The sequence below is a fragment of the Lactuca sativa genome, chromosome 4 (genome assembly GCF_002870075.4).
Source record: "Lactuca sativa cultivar Salinas chromosome 4, Lsat_Salinas_v11, whole genome shotgun sequence".
NCBI classification, from domain to species: domain Eukaryota; kingdom Viridiplantae; phylum Streptophyta; class Magnoliopsida; order Asterales; family Asteraceae; genus Lactuca; species Lactuca sativa.
Window position 1 is genome coordinate 843,880 of NC_056626.2, and position 11,031 is coordinate 854,910.

Consider the following 11,031-nt stretch of genomic DNA (forward strand, 5'->3'; position numbering starts at 1 on the left):
CCATAATGATTTCCAAAAGTAACTCAAGAACTTGACATCTTTGCTAGAAACTATGGTTTTAGGGACTCCATGAAGACGCACATTTTTTTAAGAAATAGATCAGCAACATGAATGGCATCATCAATTTTGTGACATGGGACAAAGTGTGCCATTTTAGAGAAACGATCTACCACAACCATTATATCATTTTTCCCGCGTTGCGTACGAGGCAAAGTCACAATGAAATCCATAGAAATATCTTCCCATGGTTGAGAAGGAACAGGTAATGGAGTATACAAGCCTTGATGGAACTTGCTTTTAGCTTGATGACAGGTTGTGCATCTAGCAATAAGAATGGTAACATCGCTTTCCATGTGTGGCCAATAAAAATGTTCTTGCAACACAACAAGGGTTTTGTTGATTCCAAAATGACCAGCTAACCCTCCTCCATACGCGTCTCTGATTAGTGGCTCCCTTATGGTTCCTTTAGGAATGCAAAGTTTGTTGTTCTTGAAAAGAAACCCGTCTTGGATGACATAAGAACCACTAGCTTGACCTTTGAATTCTTGAATAACTTTAGAAAAATTTGAATCATTCAAGTACAATTCTTTAATGAAAGAAAAGCCTAGCACTCTTGCCCCAAGGATAGTAAGCATGGCATATCTTTTTGAGAGGGCATTTTCAACAATGTTATAACTTCCTGCTTTCTATTTTGAAACAAAGTTAAAGCATTGGAGAAATTCTACCCATTTTTCATGTCTTGGATTCAACTTGTTTTGACCACTGATATGCTTCAAAGCTTGATGATCAGAGTGAAGGACAAACTGTTTAGGCCTCAAGTAGTGTCTCTAGTGAACTAGAGCACGAACAATAACATAAAACTCCTTGTCATATGTACTATAGTTCTTCTTAGATTCATTCAATTTCTCACTAAAATAAGCTATAGGGCATTTATTTTGTACCAAAACAACCCCTATACCAACTATGCTTGTATCACATTCAACCTCAAATAACTAGTTGAAATCTGGAAGGGCCAAAATAGGCGACTTGCACAAACATTCTTTGATTTTCTTGAATGCATTCTGGGCAGATTGAGTCCATTCAAAAGAGCCTTGTTTGATACACTCAGTGAGGGGTGCAACAATAGTTCTGAAATTCTTGACAAACCTCCTGTAAAATGAAGCAAGGCCATGAAAACTCCTTACTTCTGTTGGACTCACGGGTACTGGCCATAATTTGATTGCTGCAACCTTTGATTTATCCACCGAAATTCCATCTTTAGATACAACATAACCTAGAAAGATCACCTTGGGAGAAAAGAAATCACACTTCTCCAACTTCCCATAGAGTTTCTGTCTTCTCAACACTTCAAATACTCTTCTCAAATGTTGAGTGTGCTCTTCAACACCTTTGTTGTATACAAGTATATTATCAAAGTATACAACAACGAAATCACCTATAAAAGGTCCAAGAACCTCATTCATCAACCGCATAAAAGTACAAGGAGCATTGGAAAGTCCAAATCGCATTACCAACCATTCATACAACCCACTTTTTGTTTTGAATGTGGTTTTCCATTCATCTCCTTCACGCATTCGAATCTTGTGATATCCACTTCGAAGATCATTTTTCGAGAACAATTTGGCGCCATGAAGTTCGTCTAGCATATGATCCAACCTTGGAATAGGATGGCGATATTTGACTATGATATTATTGATGGTTCTACTATCAACACACATTCTCACGATTCCGTCTTTTTTTGGAACCAAAAAAGCTGGAACAGAACAAGGACTCATGTTTTCACGCACGTAGCCACGGTCAATGAGCTCTTGGACTTGACGTTGTAGTTCTGGAGTCTTTTCAGGGTCACATCGGTAGGCTGGTTTGTTAGGAAGTTGTTCTCTTGGGATTAGATATGATGCTCAATACCCCTTAATGGAGGTAATTCTTGAGGTATCAGAAGTTCCAGAAGCGGACGGACAGCAACGGACGAAGGAACATCTTCAAATCTGTTTTCTACTAGCAACAAAACATAAAAAAAATCCTTTGGATATAGCTCTCTCCATTCGTGCTTCATTGATAAATAGATTTTTCTCTACTTGAGCAACCATCTCTAATTCTTTCTTTTGTATCAAGGTAGATGGTAGCAGTTCAAGGATTACTTTCTTCTTATTCATGACAAAAGATTTGGTGTTTTGATGACCATCGTGCCAAACTTGTCTATCATGTTGCCAAGGTCTTCCAAGCAACATATGGCACACATCCATAGGTATAATATCACAAAGAACCTGATCTTGATAAGACTTACCAATAGAAAATGAGAGTAGGGCCTACTTGGTTACCTTCACGTCGGATCCCTGATTTAACCATTAAAGCTTGTATGGATTCGGGTGAGATGAGGTTGGAATGTTGAGTTAATTGATAAGAGTTGTTGATGCAACATTAGTACAACTACCACTATCAATAATAAGGTTACATACCTTCCCCTTGATCGTGCACCTTGAATGGAATATCTAATCTCTTTGTTCATCATTAGGATCCACCTCTTTTGCATGAAGAGCTCTTCGTATCACTAGAAGCTCCCCTTGATCAGGTTTAACTCTCTCTTCAAAGTAACATTCTTTATCATATATTGGCATTCCGTCTTCTCCCTCTTCTATAATGTTAACCTTTTCAACCTATTTCACTGTCATGACACGTCAATTAGGGCATTCAGCTTGAAAGTGTCCTAAACCCTGACATTTGAAGCACTTCTTCTTCGGCGCATCAGCAGGACCTTTACCCTTGTCTTGCTTTGAGATTTCACCTTTTGAAAAGTTTTTTTATAGAAAGGATTCTGGAAAGAATTGTTATACTTTGGAAATGACTTGGGGTTTGCCCTTTCTGCCTTCTTGTTCTTGGTATGCTTCTCAATCTTAGAAGCTAACTTGCAAACCTCTTCAAAAAACCTGAAAGGTTGCAGTTCAAGTTTTCAGCAATATCATGGTTCAGTGCGCCAACATAACGAGCCATAGTTTGTTATGGTTTCTCCTAAATTCCTCTACGTAACACAAGTTGTTCAAATTCATGAGTGCAATCATCAATAATAAGATTACCTTGCTTGAAATTAGTTATCTTGATGTAAAGGTCTTGCTTTTAAGAATCTGGAAGGAATCTCTCCTTGAGTAGTTTCTTGAGTTTTCTCCAAGATCGGATCTTAGACTTGCCATTTCGTTCTCGCTTGGATTTCACATTTTCCCCACCATAACGAGGCATACTTTTTAAGTTTCAAAACAACCACTTTGTAACTTTTCTCATCAGAATACCCCTTGACATCGAAAAGGTTTTCGATATCATTCAACCATTCAATAAAGTCATTCGGGTTTGATCCTCCATGGAACTCCGGAGCATCTGCTTTGATATCTCTAAGATCATCTTTGAACCTACTTCTATGAACTGAAGTCTGACCAAATTCATCCGAACTAGAATCAGGGTCGGTTGAATTACCACTAGCATAATCTTCTTGATGGTTTCGATTGACCCTTCGCTGTTTTGCATCCACCAACATTGCAAGCTGTTGAGTTAGTATTTCGGTAGTTCTTTGGAGTTCTTCAATATGTCTATCGCGCCTGAGATTCTTAGCTTCTTCAGCATTCATTCCATGAGGAAATTCCATTTTGTTTGGGAGGAGAAAAAAACTAGTAAAGTGATAAGAACACAGCCAGGGTTTGCTCTTATACCAGTTGATGCGTAAGTGGGTGAAAATAGGATAAAAGAAAAAGGGTTGTGAACAGGGGTAGGGTAGACAACCTGATTAGATCAAGGATAAAGTAATTAAACACCACCAAGATCAACCAAATTGGCGAAGGCCGATGTTAATAGTTATAAAGCAACAACACCACACTAATAACAAACAAGAATTGACTCCTTTTGTGTATGAACACTAAAAAACAACTTCACAAGCTATGGTAAATTCATTATTCAAAAGATGATTTTGCTGCTACAACTTAGAGCTCCTTATATAAAGCTGAAAACTAAAGGAAACATAACTCTAGGAAAATGAAAAGTCAAATGAAAGACCAGAAGCTAGAAAACAGTTAAAAGACAATTGAAGAAACATTTAAAACACTAATGGGGCTGATTATGGAGACTCTTCAGCTTTATTCGGCTGCCAGAAAATGATACTTCTCCTTTGAACTATTTTGAACCCAAAATAAGAATCTGATTCAAACCCAAGGTGAGTTGGAGACATGAAATGGGCTGATTTAGTATTAGCTGAAAATAACATGGATCCCCCTGCATCACTTTCTTGACCATTGACCAAACCATTCCTTGCATTCTATTTCTAGGAGCATACATGAAAGACCCCTTTCATAATTAACATCATTACTCCAAACATGCTACATGCATATTTATAAATATATTTTACATATATGGTTTTGTTATAAAAGACTGGATACAAACCCAATAACGAGGTTTTTACAAAGTTTTATATATTAAATAATTTCCTAGGAATTTATACACCAAATACAAAAGTTATAATGTTATCTATTCTACATCTTCTAACAGTACATAACTATACTGGATGCTTATCACCTGCAATAATTAAACACTGAGAGGGTAAGCGATGACTCTTAGTGAGTTCAATAACAATTACAATATAACGTTATGCCATATATATATATATATATATATATATATATATATATATATATATATATATATATATATATATATGTGACAGAAACAAAGGGGGACAAAGAACAACAAAGGCAGATGAGTATCATATGACATGCTTTCCATATCAACAAATAATATAATTCAAAGATTTACAATCAATGGAATATAACAATTTCAACTTGACATACATCAATAAGACTTCATCCCATGTGGCTTGGAAAAATAAACGATTTCTGAATAAACATTTTGCTAGCACTTTACAGGCTTTTCCGCCCTACCTAGCCTTCTAACAATGCCAAAGGAATGCTTAATCATTCACTTTATGGTCAAAGGCTACATACCAATACCCAAGTGATGCTTAGTTATTTACTTTGTGGTCAGAGGTGTAGCTCATTATCATAATAACATGAGAAAGCACAGTGCACATATAACACATAACATACAATTGTCCCTATATTGAACTCACCGTGAAATAACCGAATGTTGCAATGAAATTACCCCTTAAAATGCGGTTTGCCGGTAGAATCTGACTAAACACTGTCAGCAGTTAACAATCGTCAACTCGGGAAAATGGTTCAAAATCAGCAATACGGGTGAGAGGGTTGTGTTTTTGTGTAAACGGAACAAAGAGGGTTGATCCTCTATTTATAGGTCGAAAATTTGACTCTCACGTCGTGAGCCTTATAAGCTCACGTCGTGAGTCCAGTCCTGATCAGCTTGTAGGCTTTCCATGTGTTTTCTAGGCTTGAGAGGTGTCGATCAACTACTTCACATCGTGAGCCATACATGCTCACGTCGTGAGTTTGGTCAGACCTCGAAGTTTGTGTTCCGAACTTCATAAATTCATATCTTTCGCATACGAGCTCTATTTTTGAAGTTCTTTATATCCACACGTAGGTGAGATTATAACTTTCGTTTAGACTCAGTCGGCTAATTTTGACTTCATTTTTAATATTATATTTTTAACAGCCCGGGACAAGAAAAGTTCGTTAAAAATTCATAACTTCTTCACCTGATGTCCGTTTTTGTCTGTCTTTTTACAGTTGTACTACTATTAATGAGATCTTCGATTCTCGTTTAGGTTGTGTCGGCTAAAAATCACTCGATCTAAAATTCGAGTTTCAGGCTGCATACTGCTATACCAAATCTTAGAAAATTCATAACTTCCTCATACGAATTCAAATTTGGACATTCTTTTTATGCACGCTCTTAGTTTAACATATACTAAAACTTTTATTTAGATCGCTAAAGCTAAAAAGTAGCTTATCGTAAACTCACTTTTTACGTCATATGGCGTCGTACCGGTTCTGTCGCGAAACTTCAATAAGTCATAACTTCTTCGTTATAACTCGGATTTCAGTGAGGTTTTCGCCTAAATGATTCTAACAAGATAATTTACAACTTTTAATAACATTATTTTTACTTATTCGCAACTTAAATTACACATTTTCGTTAATTTCAATATTTGACTTTTGATTAGAATCTCATAAGATTTCCCATCACTTTTCGAATGATTCTAAACATAGTTTTACTTCAATCTCATAAAACTATCATGTTAGAAGTCAACGCTCAAATTCACATATTATTTAATAATATTTACTTTTAAGCTATCAAACTTACAAAACACGGTAATTATACAAGGTTAATAACGTGTATGTTACAATACATTTTTCCTTGCTAATATATAAAAGACTTATTAAGTCATTGAATTTGATTCACCCTTTGACGTTATAGCCGCTAGGCAGACCAAGCATCGATCAAACGAGAGCCATCACTTGGGGGGAGTTAGTTCCTTTTTCTGTTTGTGTTTTTGGGCTTGGCATCATTGATAGTTTTTAGGTCTACTTACTAGTATATATATTCTTTAAATTTGTGTAATATGTTGTTATGTTAATACTAGGTCAACTTATTACACAAAATTATGCAATTGGTCAATATGCTTTGTTAAAACATGCATGGTGATGACAATTATGATATTCCCGACCCCGACATGCTTGGTTTCTATGGTTTGATTTCTTGCGTGGTTATTTTTTGTGGTTTCATTTTGTTTCATAAATGATATGAAATTACTATTTTTATCATTTTTAATTCATTTTATATATTTTTAACTATTTTTTTTAAATAATTAATAAACATTACCATCCCTACCCAATACCTTCGAGCCCACTTACCCTCTATCCCACTTATTCCACTTACCTATTTTTTAATAAAATTTATTTGCCTCTCATTCTTCTTCCCTTGCAACACAGTCAGCAGCAGCATGATCAAATCTAGTTCCGGCCGTCGTCGTTGAAGTAGAAGAAATTGATATAGTTCTCCTTCACCACCACCAATGTCATGGTCCACCAATGACAACCAGTGTCGATCTATAGGGAATTGATCTAGAACTTCACAATGCATCACTAACGTCGTCCTCCTTTCCCAAATCACAACACACATGCATCAGTTCTAAACAAGAAGTCTACATCACCATTATCGTCCTCCTCCTCCTCTCTCTCTCTCAAATCGGAATTAGCATCTCCTCTCTTTAAATTCATAATGTGTGTGGTATTTGAATCTAGGTTTGAAATCACTTCAAAGTTATGTGGAATATGAAATTGTGTTTATGTGTATTATGGGTTGAAATCAGTTCAAGATCTATTTGTGAAGGTGGTGTGGTAGGGGTGGAGCAGAGATTTTTTTAATTTAATAATTTTAAAATTAATAAAAATAAATTACAAAGAACATAAATTCCATTTTACAAACATATATGACTAATCAAACAATAAATAAAATCATAATGACAAAACAGATAGATATTATCATAATGAGAAATTAAATATCATTCTACATTTTGGTGATATTGTAACGTCCCAAAATTCAAGACTAAAAATTTCTTTTAATAAAACATTACTTTAAGCAAATTCATCATTTCAAAACATAAACAGAGTATTAGTTTCCAAAATACATGTTCGTTATCAGAGTAAACATTCCCAGGCTGTCTAAACTATGGTGTGTGCCACGCGATCACCCCGAGCTCTTCCCTCCGATACCGGAAGTACCTGAAACCAAAACTGAAAACTGTAAGCACGAAGCTTAGTGAGTTCCCCACCCTACCACATACCATGCATAACCACATACTGCACATACTGGGCCATGCCCGCTATCCTGGGCCTCGCCCCCCTTCCTCGGACCTCGCCCGCTACAACGGCCCCGCCGCCCCAGGCCCCGCCTGGCTTCGAGCCCCGCTAGGATACAAATCTGTTTTACGTAGGCCTCGCCTGTCACAGGACCTCGCCCACTAACATACAATAGTACATAAACATATCACATTACATCGCGTAAGCTAAACACATACTAACGGTTCTTATCCTAAGGCCTCGCCTATCTCTGGGCTCCGCCCTTGTCCTGCTACTGATGAGTCATGGAACCCCGTCCAAACTCCTGCTGATAGTGAGGTACGGGCCCATCCCACCCTCACTCCTTCCCTAACTTGGGCCTCGCCCCTGAACTGCTGCTACTGAGATGTGGAACACCATCCACACTCTGCTATTGGTGAGATAGGGTCCACGCCCACACTCACCTCCCAACCAGGCACATACAAGTATCACACATACAACAAGTACAAACTATCACATAAACCATTCCTTGGGCACCAGCCCTCTATCTTTGGACCTCATCCCGAATATCATACTAGCATACTGTGCCTAGGGCTAACCTCCGGGTCTTCTACTCATAAATACATGGGCCGGCATTGTGGCCGTAGACCCATTCATACAAAGGGAAACTCACCTGCACTGGCTGAATTGGCTGATGAACCCACTAGCTGCTGCCTGGCAACTCTCTGAACTCCTACTCCACTCACTCCCTGAGCTACCAATATCAATACAACACTAAGTCAAACTGACCCCCGACGGACAACCAAGTCAACTCTGGTCAAAGTCAAAGTCCTGGTCAAAGTCAACCTCCCAGGTCAACCCTACTCGCCGAGTCACCCTATTGACTCGCCGAGTTCATATGCTCAGAGTCCTTCTATTCGCGACTCGACTCGCCGAGTCAGTCCATGACGCGCCGAGTCTATCGATTATCGATTCCTGACCTGTCCAACTCACCGAGTCTCCATTCGACTCACTGATTCAAGTCTCAACTCGAAGGGTTTGGGATTCCGCGACCTGACTCGCCGAGTCCAAGAGCAGACCCGCCGAGTACCAGGCAATCTTCATCCAACTCGCCGAGTTCATGCCCAACTTCATCCGACTCGACAAGCTGTTCATCCCACTCGTCGAGTTCCTCCTCATCTTCATGATACTCGCCGAGTCCATTCAGATCTCCATACATGCAGAAGACTTTTGAGTCATGCATGGACGCCAAACTGTAGATCTACCCTTCCCAAGCATATTCCCCACGTAAAGTTGCAAACTTTACGTGTAGAGATGGAGATCTAGGCAAAATCCACCATAAACTAGGGTTTAAGGCCAAGGGGCTCCAAAATCGACCCAAGGGCTGATACTTTATGCTTCTCCAGTCCATAACACACTTGGATCTGAAGTAGCAACTCCAGATCCGACTTCTAACTCAAAATAATAACATTATGGCCAAAGAGCCCCAACAACCACACATATATCTAGGTGCAAAAAGGGTCCAGGAACTAGTTTATTACCTCCAAATGCTCAGAATGAACTCGCAATCCCAGATCTATAGCCACTTCTTGCTCCTCCAAGTTCCTTCTTCCTTTTTCCAAGCTTTAATGCACCTTCCAAGGCAACAAATGGCTCAAATAGAGGATATGACGGCTAGGGTTTGGTATCCAGGGCTAAAGAGGCAGTAAGGAACCCTAGGAAGAAGATTAAGACATTTAAAGAGGACGAGTTGGTCACTTACTCCTCTACCCGGATCCCGCTCGGACTCGTCGAGTTCCTCCTTGGACTCGCCGAGTCGCCCCTACAAAATTAGGGTTTTCTTTCCTTTCTTGGCCTTCCAGATTTTGGGTGTTACAGATATTTTTCTTCTTATCTATATAAAATGGCGATGTGTCATTTTTAATAAAATAAATAATATTTTAAAACACTTGTTACGCTTTAGCATGGATAGATGAATAAACAGAACAAAAATATATCATAATTGTCGTCAAGATATTGTCGTTTTGTCAAACTATAAGGAAAATTACATAACATTATCAAAAAATATCTTGCGCTAGAATCCAAATCAAGCTCCATAACCAACTATTCCTTCTGTCAATGTGAAGATCCTATCTTCACCAAACCATTATTCCTGCTAAAACCAGTACGGGTCATCACCTGCCAGTAACCACTGACACTTCCTCTCTTGTCATAACTTGGTGTCGAGCACCCCTCGACTCGACTAACTAAAGTCCACCATAAACCGCTTACCCGCACTACTACTGACTGGAAATTTCTGCCATTCCTCATCTGCCTTCCGGATGAACTGAGACCACTCTGGTCCTTACCAACCTATCAATATCTGGATTACCGGCGCCCACCGGTAGCTAGTCCCAACACCTCCCCTAGTCGCTCCTAGCGACTTCCGAAGAACTTCGACCACCTATAACTGCTCAATCTATTCTTCCATTCAGGCACTACAACTTGGGATCCTCGATCCCCTAATCTTGACACTAAGGTCCCTACCAGGTCCCACCTGCACTGCTAAAATTCACGGGCCTCGCCCACGGGTCCCACCCGCCTCTATCCATCTAGTCCCATTAGTCTAGTCCCTCTCGCTCGGGCCTCGCCCACGGGTCTCACCCAACTATATCCTGGAGCAGCCTCTCCCAAGGTCTCACCTCTCTAGGGCTATACAGGCAGACTCCCTAACATCCTTACTCACTACCCATTCCTGATCCCTATCTGATCACTAGAAGGTAAGGGCCTCGCCCCAACTCCGCTAACGAAGCTACTAAGGAATGCTACGGCTTACCCGTAGTCTTACATCACCATCCATTGCCGACTGCTAGTGAATGCTACGGCTGCCCCCGTAGTCTCACATCACTTTCTACCACTGACTTCTACTACGAAAGCACCCATATGCCATTAGCTCTCAGGATCCTCATTTCGACTCCCTCGAGTCCCACGGGCGATCCACAACCTGAATTCCCAACCATGTACTATCCATTTCCATCACACGCACTAGCTGATGGGGAGTTTCTCAAACTCCCAACCCTGAAGTCCTCAATCCATCAAACAATGAACCACTTCTTCTCCTTCTCGGAGGTCGCGCACTCATTCTGGGTCTGCGTGCTCTTACCTTTGCACACTTGGAGGATTCTCCCCCACTTTGATCTTGCTTACCCCTTGTTGCTCAATACTCAAAAAGAAATCCCAATCCTTGCTACCATTCCATAATCAATCTTCTGAGGAACCCAAGCTCACCATAGCTAGGGATCTAACCAATCCATCT